We start from the raw sequence: 5,286 nt of genomic DNA, 5'->3' as shown, positions 1-5,286 counted from the left end.
TGACAACAGAACATGACATTTAGGGTCTTTGAATGCTAACGTTAGCATTAATAATGAAAATAAAGCAGAATAACCTAAGTCCTGGAAGAACAGGGAAAAACTCGCTTAGTGGCTAAGGTGTCACTTAAACTATTGGATTAAAGGTCTGGAGTCGTAGCTCAGTGGTAGAGTGCTTGCCTGGCATGTGTGAGGCCCTGAGTTTGATCCCCAGCACTGCATATAAATAAAACAAAAGATCTACTAACAATTAAAATATTTTTAAAAATAAAAATAAACTGTTGGATTAAGGTTCCTTAAATTCTTTGCAACAGAAGACAAGATTGATGTTAATGAGGGAGCAGGTTTTCCAGTGGGAGAGAACTAGCTGTGCAGTCAAGTTAGAAGGAAATAGAAGAACCCAGAATTGCCTTTTTATTTTGTTTGGGGAACTTCCAGCTGATAGGGTTCAGATTATACTACTCCAGAATGTCCCACCAGCAGAGGTGGGAAGGTCTCTTGCCCCCATCCCAGCCCCCTGGCCAGTCCTTCCCTGAGGCAGGTCAGAAAACCAGAATAAGTTGTTTTAGCATAGGATTCTTTTGAGCTCCTCATTTTGAGAGAGTGCAGCCATTGAAGACGTTCAGAAAACAAGTGGAACTTTCAGTGCCTGTTGACTGTTTAACTGGGACATCCCATTTGTTTAGGGGCCTGCAGGTAGACTTCAGGGATAACTGGCAGAAGTTGGCAGAGGTTAAGAATCATTACCAAGCTTTGTTTAGTTTAGTATGTTTTAGCTGTATGGTCTTCTCTGTTCTCTCTATTGCAACCTGTTTCTTCCATATTAACTCGTCAGTTGATTGAAACTCCCTCCTTGAGGGCTCAGTGGTAGAGGATTTGCTGACACATGTGAGGTCCTAGGTTCAGTCCCTAGCACAAAAGACAAAACAAATAAATAAGACCCTTCTTGATCTCCTGCTAGATACAGGCTCTGCCAACTTCTTGTTGGCTCAGTTCAGCTGAGGATAACTTGGTACTTTATGATCTTCCCCGATTCCACAAAGATCTCTTCCTCCCAACATTTCTATACCTCCTTCCTCCTTTGCCCAACCAGTTCCCTAGAATCTTTAATATTTCACTCTTTATTGCTTCTTGGCCTTTTGGCTAAGATCAAGTGTAGTATCTGTTCTTATCAGTTTAATATTTCACCCTTCAAACCCCTACCTCTTCTGTCCCTCTCTCCACCCTTGCCAGATCTTTCTCCTCACTTCAGCCTCTCAATCACTTGAACTTGAGATTTTTCCCGCTTTTTAAGGGACTCAGGGTGCCTCAAAAGCAACTACCTGTGGCTGAAAAGAAAGAAGGCTAACTGTTAGTACATTAGATTTATTTATCCACCCAAAAGTGCTTTGGGATTATTTGGATAGCTGCCAGAGGTCTCCTTTTACCTCCATGAGATTACTTATTAGGGCAAATAAAAATCAAAATCATAAAGGTCTCCTCCATAAATATTGATAAACAGGAAAACTTAATTTGTGCCATGATATTCAGATAAAAATATAAAGGGAAGGACTGGGGTTGTAGATAGCGTTATGTTAGAACAAAGGCAAAGCCCGGGTTCAAATCCCAACACAGTGAGTGAGAGAGAGAGAGAGAGAGAGAGAGAGAGAGAGAGAGAGAATATCCAAACAGTAGGATTACTAAGTTTTATTGAAACATAGCTAAAAATTTAGGACAAAAGTTTAAGATCTCTGTTCATGTTTGTATGGTATGTATATTTATGTATATATGGATGGATATTACAGATGTGTGATATTTTTCTACCTATGGGTAGTATTACCAAATCACTTAATAAAATCCTTTAAAGAAATTCTATTCAGATTGAAGTGCTTATAAATTAAATATTCCTAAAATTCTCAGAAATGTAGAAACCAGCCCAAAATTTAAATAGTTGATGTGGGACAAACTTTGGCAAATAAAGCTTATTTTTAATATGCTGGTGAAATAAAAGCAGGAATATCTTCAGAATTTTCAGTATTAAAGACAATGAGGCATCTGCGGATATACCTCAGTTGGTAGAATGCTTGCCTTGCATGAACAAAGCCTTGAATTCAATCCCCAGCATCATTTAAAAAAGAAAAAAAAGATAATGTGGACATATAGTTTTATTCAACTTGGGTTCACCAGTCAAACAAGCGTATGTTTATGTTTAAGATGATAAAACTAGGGCTAGGGATGTAGTTTAGTTGGTAGAGTAATCCTCTAGTATGCAATGATAGAGCACCCCTAGGTTCAGCCTCCAGCATCACAAAACAAGCAAGCAAAAACAAGATTGTAAAACTATAAATCTAATCAATAAGAACAAAATGTTGGGCTGGGGTTGCCGCTCAGCAGTAGAGTGCCTGCCTAGCATGTGTGTGAGGTGCTGGGTTTGATCCTCAGCACCACATTAAAAAAAAAAAATGTATGTGTCCAACTACAACTAAAACACTAAAAAAAAAAAAGAACAAAATGTTAATTAAAAAGGAATTGCTTGATGTATGTCAAGCATGGTAAATGCTTTTACTGGGGATCGAACTCAGGGGTGCTCTGTCACTGAGCTACATTCTTAGCCTTTTTTATTTTTTATTTTGAGAAAGGGTCTCACTAAATTGCTGAGTCTGTCCTTGAGCATGTGACCTCCTGCCTCAGCCTCCTGAGTGTCTGGGATTACATGTATGTACTGTTGGGCAATTCTATATTTTTTAAGTAATCAAAGACCTGAAAAAGAAAACATGAAGCACAGGAAATTGCTTTGATAACATATATAATCTTGGTGTTACTTAAAAGGTTAAAAGGTTTATTACCACCAAGTGCGGTGGCACACACCTGTAATCCCAGCAGCTTGGAAGGCTGGGGTGGGAGGATCACGAGTTCAAAGCCAGCCTCAGCAATGGCAAGGCACTAAGCAACTCAGTGAGATTTTTTGTTTATGTGGTACTTTTTATATTTGCCTGTGTGGTTGTTTGTCAACAACAACCAAAAGTAATTTAAGACTATAGTTTAATTTGATGTCTCAAAAAAATTTTTTTAGTTGTAGGTGGGTACAATGCCTTTATTTTTATATGGTTCTGAGGATTGAACCCAGTGCCTCATACATGCCAGACAAGTGTGCTACCACTGAGCCACAAACCCAACTCAAGCATCTTATTTTTATATGGTATATAAAAGGTAAATCTATTCGGATCTAGTAATAAATATGTCATTTGCCTCATGAGAAGTTTGTATTATGAAGAAACAGACTATACCTGTATTAATTGTGAGAGGTGTATAAGAAAGTAAATTGTGTCTTGATAAGAAAGGTGTGAAGTACACATTTTTGTTAAAAGCAAAAGGAATTCCATACTAGAATAGAATGACAGGTTATTTTAGAATGAAAAAGAAGAATGAAGGACAAAAATTAATGAATTAAAAAATTAAGAATCTTGGGAAAGGAACCTTGTGTGGTTAAATATGGTTACGATCAGATGGATATATTTATAAACTTTTATTAAAATTAACTAGAATTAATAATACATTGATGCAAAAGTAGAATTAGTGCTTTTCTCTGTAAAATGAGTTTTCTTGGAGTATTGATCTACTTTTTTTTTAAAACTTTTTAAGTAATATACCTTTTTTTGGGGGGTGGGTACTGGGGACTGAACTCAGGGGCACTTGACCACTGAGCCACATCCCCAGCCCTATTTTGTATTTTATTTAGAGACAGGGTCTCACTGGGTTGCTTAGTGCCTTGCCATTGCTGAGGCTGGCTTTGAACTCATGATCCTCCCACCCCAGCCTTCCAAGCTGCTGGGATTACAGGTGTGTGTCACTGCACTTGGTGGTAATAAACCTTTTAACCTTTTAAGTAACACCAAGATTATATATGTTATCAAAGCAATTTCCTGTGCTTCATGTTTTCTTTTTCAGGTCTTTGATTACTTAAAAATACAGAATTTTCTTAATATTATTACAGAGCAAGACCTGCCTGTGTTGCTGAAGCTATTGCAGAGGTCCTTGGTCACTGGTTTTTGCAATACTCCCTAAAGAATTTCAAGTGAGTTGCATATAATAGCAATCATGAGTTTATTAGAAGGGTAGGAAAAGGGGACAGTGGACCCTCTCAGAGAGGAGAGGGACAGTGTACCCCTTCTGCACTTCTGTTTTATTGAGGGTCCCAGGGAAGTTTTTAATAAGTCCCATCTAGGTCCACCTCTTGACTTTTGACTGAAAATAAGTCAAAAGTATGGCCTTGCCCCATAGAAGGGAGATTTTAGTATTATAGTAATATGCTAAAGATCCAAAGCAACTCTGGGTCCTTGACCCATGTTGATTGATTTTAATTGAAACTTGTTCTTAGAGATGTTATGGTTGGGGAGCTTGGCTTTGCTTCTAGTTATCCTGTCTCCCTGACTCCTGGAATCCGATCTGTGTAAAGGCCACACAAGTCTCCCTTCATGGTAACTTGTGTCTTCTTATTAGCAGGGTGTAGTCCATGGGTCTGTGTTTCTCCCGCAGATAAAAGGTTATTTGCTGGGCTGAGGTTGTAGCCTGATGGTAAAGTCCTTGCCTAGCATGTGTGAGGTACTGGGTTTGATTCTGTTCTGTCTCTTTCTAAAAGAGAGATATCTAACAAATTAGGATTATTTGATATGTTAAATTTCATGTAAAGCACTGTTAAATACAGTGAAGGTAAACCTGTTTATATAGATATGGGCATATATTTTTAATCTAAGTATTTGAAAATATATGACGTTCGTAGAAATTTTCCAGTACTCTCACTGTTCATAATAAGATATGCAGGCTTATCAGTCGTAATTGTGGTTATGTTATAATATTGACTACAACAGTAATAACTAAATTTTCTCAGCAAAGGAACTCTCATAAGATCTTTAACTATGGCCCTTTAAAGTCTTTGTCATACACAGACAGTTATTGTTGTACTCTGTGGCCTACTGACAGAGCTTTTTTAAGGACTCATAATACAAAAGTGTTTCATCTTCAAAGAGATTCATGAAAAAGACTTTTTTTGGGGGGGGGGGTACCAGGGATTGAATCCTGGGGCACTTAACCACTGAGCCACATCCCCAAGTCCTTTTTTATATTTCGTTTAGAGATAGGGTCTTGCCAAATTGCTTAGGGCCTCACTGAGTTGTTGAGGCTGGCTTTGTACTTTGTACTCATGATCCTCCTGCCTCAGCCCCTGGAGCTGCTGGGATTACAGTTGAGCACTACCATGCCTGGCTATGAAAAAGACTCTTGATAGGTATTCTGAAATGCAAACCTGTAATA

The 5,286-nt window shown here is 38.1% G+C and overlaps 1 pseudogene; it reads left to right on the top strand.

The window, feature by feature from the left end:
• The first annotated feature begins 1,120 nt into the window (after positions 1-1,120).
• On the top strand, positions 1,121-1,205 carry LOC124104845 (U2 spliceosomal RNA; annotated as a pseudogene).
• The last annotated feature ends 4,081 nt before the right edge of the window (positions 1,206-5,286 follow it).

The sequence above is a fragment of the Marmota monax genome, unplaced genomic scaffold (assembly GCF_021218885.2).
Source record: "Marmota monax isolate L192 unplaced genomic scaffold, Marmota_monax_Labrador192_F-V1.1 WCK01_AAM20220418_F8-fsc00001, whole genome shotgun sequence".
Classification (NCBI taxonomy): Eukaryota; Metazoa; Chordata; class Mammalia; order Rodentia; family Sciuridae; genus Marmota; species Marmota monax.
This window is presented reverse-complemented; position numbering and strand designations above follow the sequence as displayed.